This window comes from Glycine soja, chromosome 5 (genome assembly GCF_004193775.1).
Source record: "Glycine soja cultivar W05 chromosome 5, ASM419377v2, whole genome shotgun sequence".
NCBI classification, from domain to species: Eukaryota; Viridiplantae; Streptophyta; class Magnoliopsida; order Fabales; family Fabaceae; genus Glycine; species Glycine soja.
In genome coordinates this window covers 34,144,731-34,157,370 of record NC_041006.1, presented here as the reverse complement: position 1 = coordinate 34,157,370, position 12,640 = coordinate 34,144,731, and positions in this window count along the sequence as shown.

The window sequence follows — 12,640 nt, the reverse complement described above, 5'->3', positions numbered from 1 at the left end:
TTTTACTTTCTATTTTGCTTAAAAGGAAAGAAATACCTTACATTCCTTAATTTTCCTGCTTGGGAGGGTTATCCCATAAAATCATACCGCAATTAAGGACAGGTTACAAACACTTGGAGGAGACTGAAAACCAAGTCACTCTGTGGACAAATGGGTTGGTTAGGAATTGGGAATCAAGCTCTAAATGTGCCACTCTGAACATGCACCAACAACCCAAAAGCAAGTGCAACCCACCCAAACATTAAGTTAAAATAGGATAAATTTCTAAAAGTAATTATTAATTGCTATTTGATGAGAGTAATCATCATAAAATGGGTTAATATTTACAAACGTCAAACAAGATTACCTTTAGAAGAAAAATATTCTCTCTAATCTCTAGTGATCACAAACGTACTTAGAGATTAAAAAAATAATTAAGATAAAAAAATATTTTCTCTAATCTCTAGTCATCACAAACTTACTTAGAGACTGAAAAAATAGTTAAGGAAGTAAAACTTTATTTTTCTCTCCTTTCAAGAAATCAAAATACATCAAAAAGTAATATTATTATAGAGAAAGATACGCATTATTGATAATAATCATAGGTTTCAACATCTTGTTAGTTTTCTATAATTAATAATCTAGAAAACTCTTAAATTTTTTTTACCGTCTATACTTTCTATTATTTCATTTGGTGTATTCCTTATCTCTAGTATGTAATGAACACGTATCAGATGAATAAGAAAATATTTTTGTTCTCTCTTTCTTTCTTTAGGAGGTCCTTAGTGTGCCAATTCTAGGATTATCCTTTGTTGTTGTGTTCATAACATGGGTACCCCCACACTCTTGCAGTTTACTAAAACTTGGTTTAAATTCAAAGCGTGGCATGGGTAGATTATATATATATATATATATATATATATATATATATATATATATATATATATATATATATATAACATTATTATTATATTTGATTAGTTATATATTATTTTTTGTAACATAAAATACTATCTTTTCATCAATAAAAATTCTGTTTTATTGACTTAAAATAGAAGCTCATAATCATAAATATAGAGGAAAGGAAAATCAGTATGTCTTTATTATATTTGGGGTTGAAGTGAAAAAACGTGGATGGCACGTTGCATAATTTTACGAATTAAATAACAAAAATCTCACTATCCTTGGCAGATAACAATTTATTCAGTCAAATTTTTACGTTCATGCTTATCAAATATCAAAATTAGCTATTGATAAATCATGATTTCTGCAATTTTAATGATGAGAACAAAAAACTCTTCGAAGTAAATTATCCGCTGTCGGCCATCCCCTGACTGCTGTGGTGCCTCACCCTGTGCCTGTCTGGGGACATAATACTTCTTGATAAAAGCTCAGTTAATAGGGAGTCTGATGACCTTGTTGGGGCGACGGGCACTCCGTAGAATTGACAGAGGCCCGTAATCAGAGTTGGAAACCCTAGGATCCTGTTGGACTTCTTCGGGTCCACTGGGTGTCTTGCGGGCGCGATCCTTGCAAACAGTAGATGACATCAGAAATCAGTTGAGCCATGTGCATACTTACCTATGTCACGATGGCATGACCTTGTTGGGGGGACGGGCGCCCTGTAGGATTGATAGAGGCCTATAACCAGAGATGGAAAACCCTAAGGTCCTGTTGGACTTCTCCGGGTCCACTTGGTGTCTTGTGGGCATGATCCCTGCAAATAGTGGATGACATTAGAAATCAGTTGAGCCACGTGCATACTTACCTACGTTATGACGGCACAGACCAACTGACACTTCAGCAAGGGGAGATAAGAGTTGTAGCGGTGTGCATGATCCGCGCTCGTCTCCCTGTAGCGGTTTGAGCAAAATCTTGTCCCGGTATGCATAGTAGCTGCACGATAGCCTCCTTCTCTGGTTGTGCTCACACAGTTGGCCCTCCTCCGAGATCAGAGAGTGGCCCAAGAATTGATAAAAGCAAACTACTAGCCCCTCACCTGGGAGTGCAAGTCTCGATTAAGTATTAAGGGCAGAGGACCTTAAATTCTCTTAAGGTGCGGATGTGGAGCCCACTGAAAGTGAGGACCCATAGCCCTCTAAAGGCGAGGGTGTGCAGCCCTCTAAAGTCGAGAACGTGTTGCCATCTGAAGGCGAGGGCGTGTAGCCCACTGAAGGCGAGGGCGTGCAACCCTCTGAAGGCGAAAACGTGCAGCCCTCTAAAAGTGAAGGCGTGCATCCCTCTAAAGGCGAGGGCGTGTAATCCTTTGAAGGTGAGGATACTAGTACCCAATGCAAGGGCGTGTAGCCCTCTGAAGGCGAGGGCATGTAGCCCTCTAAAGGCAAGGGCGTGCAGCCCTCTAAAGGCGAGGACGTGTAGTCCTCTGAAGGCGAGGGCGTGTAGCCCTCTGAAGGTGAAGACGTGCAACCCTCTAAAGGCGAGGGCATGTATCCCTCTGAAGGTAAGGACGTGGATCCCTCTGAAGGTAAGGACGTGCAGCCCTCTAAAAGTGAGGGCATGCAGCCCTCTAATGGCGAGGACATGTAGTCCTCTGATGGCGAGGGCGTGCAGCCCTCTGATGGTGAGGGTGTGCAGCCCTCTGAAGGTGAGGGTGTGTAGCCCTCTGAAGGCGAGGACGTGCATGTAGTCCTCTGAAGGGGAGGGCGTGTAGCCCTCTGAAGGAGAGGACGTGCAACCCTCTGATGGCGAGGACGTGTAGTCCTCTAAAGGTGAGGGCGTGTAGTCCTCTGAAGGAGAAGGCGTGCAACCCTCTGATGGTGAGGGCGTGTAGCCCTACGAAGGCGAGGACCTGCAGCCCTCTGATGGCGTGGGCGTGTAGCCCTCTGAAGGCAAGGGCGTGTAGCCCTCTGAAGGTGAAGACGTATAGTCCTTTGAAGGTGAGGGCGTGTAACCCTCTAAAGGTGAGGGTACTAGTACCCAAGGGTCCACCCTTATGAGAAAGCAAGAGATTGACTCATCGAGAGGGTTGATCATCCCAAATTCAAAAGATTTGGATAATAGATGTAGGAAATGTATGCAGTTAACATGATTTTTAGGGATGCAGATGCATGTAACCTTTGTCTTGAAATACGGTAAATGTGGACTTCGTATGCAACAATGCAATGTAATGGAAAGTTGTACAATGTTCATGACATTCCTTCCCTATTTTGTGATATTGATTTTGATTTGATTTTTTTGGAAAACACAAATTGACTGTCCTTTTGAAAGAGGTGATAATTCATGGAACCTCATCCTATCTTTTGCAAATCTCTTCGGGAACTCCCTCAAAGTGTATGTTCTGTTTGATTTAGTCACTTGTTAATTTTGGAGTGATGGTGATGGAGCCTTTTAATCAATCCATTGAAATCCCAGGGTTTTTCACTCCCTTTTTTTTGTTCAAAAACATCGATAAATGAGAACTTTTGATCTACCCCTAGGTTCGTTTAAGGCTCTTGCACGATGCCCCTCATTGCCCCAGCGTAAGGCTTTGAGGTACCAATCTTTGTCTCTCGTCATGACCTTGTAGCAGGGAACCCATTGGGTGAGAACTTCTAATCTGTCCCTAGGTTCGCTTGAGGTTTATGCATGGTGTCTTTCATTGCCCCAGTGTAGGGCTCTGAGGTATCCATCGTTGTTTTGCTTTCACAACCTTGTAGCATGGAAGAATAATATAAGCGGTTGATTCTCGCAAAAAGAATTTTTCAAGGACGAGAAATAGTTAAAGGATTTTTTTCAGTTGACGGGTTAAGTCAAATGATTCCTATTCTTGATAACTCACTTCTCTCTCAAAAAGACAAACTTTCAGGAATGATAAAATGAGGTCACATGAGTGTCTATATTTTTACTTGAAAACACAAGCAATCAAATGCTTTTTTTTTCTTTTTCTTTTTTGAACTTTTATACTTTACTCGTTGTTTACGGCATCCTCACCAAATGTGCAACATGAATAATTTCTTATTGAACGATTTTGGGAGTCCAAACTCAGAAGCGCAGGTCGCTTAAACAAACAAACCAATGGCCTACACCCATATTCTAGTGGAAGCAAAGATGTAATTACGAGAGGACGAGGGACAAAGATGTCAAATTCCTGATGAGTCATTAGAGACATCTAACAACAACTTTCAAAATTGCCCCATGTGTGGTGTCGCTTGTCAATGTTTAGGATTCACAAGCGATTCTCCTCAAATTTCAGCTAGCCCGCATCAATTAGACTTTACACCTTACGCTTCGAGGTCATACAGTGCTCAATGGAATGTCTCGGAACTCCTCCATGATATGCACATGTTGCATTCAAGTCATATCCTCGGAAAAATGGAGGTTGAGGAACCCTAGCAGGGGTTATGGCTACCATTGTATTATCAAGTAGATATGGGAGCAAGTTAGCATATGACACCAGAATTTGGGGTGAATTCTACAGGTTTTTTTTAACTGCAAAATTCATTTCTTGGTTGGTGTTTTGGTTTGTGCTTAAGGTGGTGTTCGTCATTGGAAGTGCGATAGACAGAATTTGGGGTTGATTTAAGGATGACCTTTGTGGATGACTGCATGGTGGGTAATGAGAAGGGCTGATATTGGCTGAGTAATGATGTTGTTGAGCTGGTGGGGGATTTTCCATGTAGGAACGACAGTCGTAGCATGAGTTTCTCCTTCATTCTCACCCTCTTCATTTGCCCCAGTTTTCTCATTCGTCCAAGCAGGATGATTAAATTTGCCTCTTTTCAGACCCACTTCGATCCTTTCGCTAGCGAAGACCAAATCCGCAAAGCTTGAAGGTGTGTACCCCACCATTTTTCATAGTAAAACATTGGCAATGTGTCTATTATTATTGTGATCATCTCTTTCTCCATCATTGGAGGTGCCACTGGAGTTGCCAGGTCTCTTCACCTTTGGGTGTATTCTTTGAAAGGTTCGTGCCCCTTTTTGCACATGTTCTGTAGTTGCATCCTATCCAGAGCCATATCAGAATTGTACTGATACTGTCTAACGAAGGCAACCATTAGGTCTTTCCAAGAATGGACTCGGGAAGGTTCCAAGTTAGAGTACCAGGTAACAACTACCCCAGTAAGACTTTCTTGGAAGAAATGTATCAGCAGTTCCTCATCTTTTGTGTATGCCTTCATCTTCTGCCAATACATCTTTAGATGGTTCTTGGGGAAAGTAGTCCCCTTGTACTTGTCAAAGTCTGGCAGCTTGAACTTGGGAGGGGTGATGATATTGGGTACTAGGAACAAATCTTCTAGGTTAGCAAAGGTATAATCCTCACCTCCTTCAATGGCCCTGAGCCTTTCCTCTAAATGATCCAACTTTCCCATTTATGCCATAACATGAAGGTTTTTACCCGCTGTGGAATGCAAGAAGTGTGGTTGTGGGTGATACTGAGGGCCCTCCAAAGTGTTTTGCAGGGGTATATCACCAACTGCTTGCCCTTCAGTGGCATATCCGTGGCAAGGATCGAAGTCGGCTAGATTGTGGTGGGGCATTTCATGTGTCTCTCCCATGGGTCAAGAGACATGTGCATGATCAGATTGAGGTTGTTGGCTTTAAAAGAGTATGGGAACGGAGTTATCAACATCCTCACTGGGAGTGTATGCCACATTGGGTGGTGCATAGTTGGGAAGCAAGCCATATGGTGGAAATACATGCTTGTTTTTCGCACTAAATGAGGGCCGCCTGTACCTCCCAACTCTTTGCCTTCTGGACCTACCATATCTGAGGTTGGATGATTTATTTGGTTGAAGCCATATGGGGGAGGTCAGGTCCACCTCAGCAATGGTGCTGGTAGCGGCTATTGCAGCCACATTGACCTCCATTATCTCCTTTATGCTCATCATGGCCTCCATCATTGTGGCCATTTGCTCTTTCAAGGCCTTCATGTCAGCCTTCATCTGCTCTTGCGCCTCCTCTACTTCACCCATTACTCTAGCTTTAGCACGGGTTCAGTAAGGGCACCGTAAAACGTGTTCTTCTCTTTTTGATAACAATGATTAAGTTCATTTTTTTTCAAGGAAAGAATGCAATGAGCAATGCAATCAATGAAAAACATGGATGTATGCGAATGATGCACAGTTGAAGTATTGCGATTTTTTACGTAGGACAAGGGGTTGAATCAATTTAGATTTTCAAGGTGAAACTGGAAGTAACAAGGACATCAATAATCCTAAATGTGTTTGGCAGTAGACGAAGCAACGATGTAACTCGATCCATCTTTTGCCCCAATTTTTGCAAGATGGTTACTTCCATGCTTCAACTTGACTTGATGAACCTTTTCGTAAAAGCATGAGCTTGGTTCAACCCAGTAATCCAAGGAATAACAATTTTGATCGCCAATACTTCGACAACATTTCATAGGGATGAAAGACTCGGGGATACGTATGCTATGCATGGAAAATGTAATTATGAGATTGAGATATCCGAAGAAACATCATTTCCTAGTTAACCACGCATTAGTTACCATGCTCAATCATTTTGTTTTGTTTTTTTTTTAGAAATGGGTTTATGATCCCAACATGGTTGGCTCATGGTACCTAACACATGCAACTAAGAATGTAGTGTGAATTTTCACGCTTCCTTTTCTGTTTTTGTTTTGCGGAGGAAAACACAAGGATCATGTATGAGCAAACGTGAAAACAAAAGGTATGCAGTTTGTAGAACAAAAAGTATGTTGAATGCATATGCATGATGATGCAATGACTCATGCAAAATGTGATGATGGAATATGAGAACGGACAAATGCTGAGACGATATGTTCATTATGATGCCATGAAGAGATGCTTATGCGATGCATGATATGAATGCATTTACGGACACGAGAGTCCAGAAAATCATCTCTTCTTACTTGCGCATTCAGGGGCGCAATGCCTCATGTGTACAGTTAAAAAGGTGATATGGACCTTCCGACTTCCCGTGACAAAAAAATGAGACCAACATACAACGCATGCTTGAAGACATGATGCAGATGCGCCAAAGCGTAACATGGGGATGTACACAGCATGACAATATCCTCAAATAATCATACAACAAAGGCGTACATGACATTTAGGTTATATGCATGGCAGTGTTTAAAAAGGCACGTAGCGTGTTCGCTTCGTGCCCCTATTTTAGGGACCTACATGGGAGGAACTAAAATGCCTTTAGTGATAATTCCCAAGGTGGTCATATCTCTCTTGATGGTTTCTAGAGGTATCATCCCCTTCGAAAAACATATTGCGGCAGTAGGGACTACCAGCAACAATATGGTATCAAAGAGAAAAACTCTAGATGAGGGTTCACTGTTATCAAGCAAGTCGGAGACCCAGCATGACCACAGATTCACCTCCACTCCTTATGTTCCTATGGACTCGGGTATAGGGCCCCTTTTCAACTCACCGTGTGTGCAAAAAAGGTGTTGGTGTTGTGTGCATCAAATGAATACATATTTATCACATGCATACATTAAAACATGCTTAAAGCATCGAAGAAGTTTATTCAAGAACATAAAGGAAAAGGGAAACCGATGAAAGGGAAAACACAACTTTTGCACAAAAGATTAATAGGCCTAACTCTCTAAAAACATTCCTCAGTGGAGTCGCCAACTATCGTAATCTACCCTTCGGCGAGAGGGCGACGCGGGGTTCATGGGTGCGTCTTCCAAGAAAGGAAAATGCGCTGAGTCGCCACCAATGTTTATTCGAGGAAAACGTCGGAAAAATCGGAATGGTGTGGTCTACGAACTTTAAGTGTGAAAGGTTCAGAAGTTGTTTTTACGCACGGGGAAGGTATTAGTACCCCACGCGTCTGTCACAAGGGACGACAGCCTTTAACCAAGTGTGCAATATCATGTCTTCGATTTGTTTTATTTTCCCTTTTTTACGTTAATATGTTTTTTTATGCCTTTTGTATTTTTTATCTTTTCGTGGTCGACAAGGGTGTTTCCCTCGCTCCTACGTATCCTCAATTGCGATGAGGAAATCAAACCTACGTAGTTCTTTCAGAACTAAACGTTGGTTAAGTTGTTTTTATCTTTTTCTTGCAAGATATATTTTGACCGAACAAAAGTCGTTTAAGGCATTGGGTCATTTAAACGATCTTTTGATTTTTGAAAGGAGAGAAACGTTAAGGCGTTGGACCATTAACGATCTCTTGTTTTTGAAAGGAGAAAAATGTTAAGGCATTAGACCATTAACGATCTCTTGGGGTGGTCGACAAAAGCGGGACTTTTGCTCCTACGTATCCTCAATTGCAATGAGGAAATCAGGCCTACGTAGTTCTTGCAAAAGCGGTAAAGTGACATGTTAATTTTATGATTTTGAACGGTCCATGTTAACCGATAAAAAAACAAAGATGACAGTTTAAGGCGTTGGACCTTAAAACGGTTTTTAGTAATTTTTGCGAACAAAGCTTGATTTGTGAGTTGATTTTAGCTTTAGTTTGACTTTGGTTATTAGTCAATTCATTCAAGGAAACTTCCAAAGAAAAACGTCCGATTGATTTTTTTTATTATTTTATTTAAAGATATTTTGATTATTTTATTATTATTTTTTTAAGATATTTTGATTATTTTATTATTATTTTGCCTTTTTTGGTTTAACCGTGGTTACAGTGTGAACGATCGGTTAGATTTTGCTTTAACAGTGATGAAATGAGATTACGACGCAAACGATCGGTTTGAAATTCATTTTATCATTTATTAAGCGAGATAACAACTTAAACGATCAGTTAAAGCTCATTAAAAATGGAAGAAAAGAAAACCGAAAGTGAACGAAATAAAAATGAAAGCCAACAAAACAAGAAGTGAATTGAAAGTCTCGGATTCGAAAACTTACCGGTTGAAGAACGAAGAACGAAGAACGGATGAAGAACGACGGAAAACCTTCATGGATTTGCTCACGAAAACAAGGTTCAAGGATCAACCGTAAGTACTCCCGGACAAAATTAGGGTATGACAGACTGTAAACCTGCTAGTACACCATATGATCCAAGTGTAAAACTGTTTAAGAACACTGGTGAAGGTATACGACAAACTAAGTACACAAGTATCATTGGTAGCCTTAGGTATGCCACTGATTGTACTAGACCCGACATAGTCTATGTTGTGGGATTATTATGCAGGTTTACCAGTAGACCTAGTATGGAGCATTGGCATGCTATTGAAAGGGTAATGAGGTACCTTAAAAGAACCATAAACCTTGGATTACATTATAAAAGGTTTCTCGCTGTACTTGAAGGATACAGCGATGCAGATTGGAACACTTTTTTAGATGATTCCAAAGCAACCAGCGGCTATATATTTAGCATAGCTGGTGGGGCTGTTTCTTGGAAGTCAAAGAAACAAACTATCTTAGCTTAGTCCACTATGGAATCTGAGATGATAGTACTAGCAAGTGCTAGTGAGGAAGCAAGTTGGCTGAGAAGCTTACTTGCAGAGATTCCTTATGGGAAAGACCGATGCCAGTTGTGTTGATCCATTGTGATAGTACCGCGACTATTGCAAAAATTGAGAACCGTTATTACAATGGTAAGAAACGACAGATACGTCTTAAGCACAACACTGTTAGAGAATTACTCTCAACAAAGCTGTTAGAGTGGATCACGTACGCACTGATGATAATTTAGCAGATCCTTTGACGAAAGGATTAGCTAGAGAGAAAGTCCATAACACTTCTAAAAGAATGAGACTATTGCCCTTACTGCGATGATCATTCATGATGGTAACCCGACCTAAATGAGTGGAGATCCCAAGAACTAGGTTCAATGGGTAATAACAAGTTATGAAGTGATATGAGATGAACATGCTATTATAAGTGAAAGTAGCATGATTCCTAAAGTAACAAGAGGATGAGTTATGGAAAAAAAAAAATTAATTCTTAATGAGATCTATACTCTATGTTGAGTGGAGTACCTAGGCTAGATGAGTACTCTTGATAGACTCACCTATGTGAATGTGGAAGTGGGGGCCGCTTCATATGAAATTTTGGGCAAAAATTTCTAGAGTGTTCACTATAACGGGATAGACGTGCATGGCCTTTAACGCACGGGCTTTATAGAATACACATATGAAAAGGCTGTGTGTGGTTTGATGTCGGAGATAGAGTTGAAGACTTCGAGTCACTCCAGTAAAATCTGAATCTTACTCACTATGCAAATGTTCAAGTTGTATGACACCTTTGTTTATGCACAATTTTATGATATCCTCGAAAATCTTCTTTTCAAATTTCAAGTGGGCGATTGTTAGAACAAAGGAGACAATGGGTGAAAGTTTGAAAAAGAAAAAGAAAACTTCAAGTCCCACATCGCTCAGAATAAACACTTGAATAGTGTTTCACTCCCTATAAATAGAGAGCCCATTTCTTCAGTTTTTCTTGTCCCAGTTGAAAAACATTTCCTCAACTTTTCTTTCTTCATCCCATATTTCAGCCGATGCATTTCCGGCAAACTTCTCCCTCTTTCTTTCTATCGCACTAAATTTTTGGTTGGCTATTAGAGTGACTTTTAAGTCATACAAGAGAGTGTAATTCTAGAAAGGTTCCCTCAGTGCAGTGAGAATCTTATACAATGATCTGGACTGTTTTATCTTGAGGACTTTGTGGTTGATAGTCTGCTTGCACAATTTTTGGATAGTGCCACAAAACGTCTTAAAGAAAGCGACATTTTCCGCGATTCAGCCAGTAGTTTATTCGGTTTGCCATAAATTATTTTTACAACATCATGTCAGTGTAACTCGAATCATTTATATATCTTAAAGAGTTTAGATTTGAGCTTAAATTGTTGTATATTGTTACGGACTAAAGTTTAGATTTAGATTTGAATTAGAAGTATCATTTTTTATCGAAAAATATTAATTTGTTAGTGGAAAGATTTTTAATATGTGATTTTACTTTGCTTCTCTCTTCCTTTCCCCTTCTTTAATTATTCGGTCAATTTTACATCAAAAATAATTTTAGAAAATAATATTTATAACTGAGAACACTAATAGTAAAATTTGATGGATTAACTAAGAATTAGATATAATTTTAACAATCGAGATGAACCAATAAAAAAATCTTTTATGCCCCCTTACTTTTGAGTTTTATCTAACTTTGATCTGTATTTTCTGTTCTAAGTAATTTTTTAAAAAGGTTTTGATAAAATAAAGGTTCATCCTTGTATCGTCTGCCACATCTTAGCATATTGATAAATTTGTACCCCATGTGTTGTGTGGTTATACTTAATTATCTTCTCAGAGTGAAGGTATTGCAGTACTATATCATATACATTAACTGCACAGACATTAATCACAGAAAGGTACGTCGTGTGAATTATTGAGTTGATACAGTCAGATATATATCAGACCTTTTCAGTTTGTTAGTTTTAACGTATATTAATTTCATGTGATTGGTGTCATTAGTTTTTAAAAGTAATTGTTAAATCATTTTGGATTAATCTAAAACTTACTGATATGGCCTATACGATAAGAACATTTAATCTAAAAGGAAGAATTGAAATAAAATTATTTAACAAAGGTTATTTAATAGTGCGAGCAAGTATAACTTTGAATTTGGGATTGCAAACTCTGATGAAGTTAGTAAAACTTGGTTTTATTAATAAATAAAAAAGTAGAATTTCCATAGAAGTTAACTCCTGCAGGGACAGAGGTATATTGTAGGTTGGGCCTTGGTCCATATCATTTTTATTTTATTTTAAAAGTTTAAATATATATGATATCTTATGCTTAATACTATTAAAGTAATTATTTTGCACCCTGGAGCATACCTTCCGGGAACCAAACCAAAGTGCTGACATCCTTGCAAAGATGGGAGCTTCACTATTTAATTGTAACAATTGCAATATTATGCTAAAAAATGACTTTCCCCGAATCTATGATTTGGAAATAAAGGGTGTTTCGAGGAAATCCAGCTCCTTTCTCTGACAAATTGTAGCTACAGGTATGAAATGACACAACCTTGCAAACACTGAATTTTGGTTTGTTATAGTTGCATTTGAGTTATATTTAGCAGTATTGTTATAGTTGCATTTGAGTTATAATATTTATTAAAATAATTACGTTTATTAATGAAGATTATGTTTATTATTATATTTATTTTAATTTATATTTATTTTTTAAAATATTTGTTGTGATGTTATAATTACAACAATAAAAAAATCATAATCACACATAAAAAGTTTACGAAAAATCAATATTGCAATTTAGACTTAAATCTTTGGATCAGATGACTTCTAATTGAAACCAATACAAACTGATTGGTGATTTTAATTAACCTATCTATCTTTTTCTCTATTTCATTTTTATTTATTTTAAAGCAAACACTTTTATTTTCATATTATTTTTCACATATTTCTTTTCTTATTAGTTAAAAAAGTAAAGTTCAAGCCTTTGGGTTTGGTTGGAAGGTTTAATAGGTTGCCTGTTGCCATTTATACATGAAAATAAGCAATATACTCCAAGTCATTTAAAAGTTTTATATTATCATTTAATTATAATTTATTATATATAATAAATTTATTAATTTTTATAATAATTTTAAAAAAAAACTATATCAATAATACTGTCTAATTAAATAATAATATAAAATTATTTTATAATCATTGTTTTACGTTTCCAGTTCTTAACCACCAATCTCTTGTGAATGTATATATAATTTCTTCCTTTGGGGGCAGGCATTGTAAGCTTGAAAAGAATGATGAA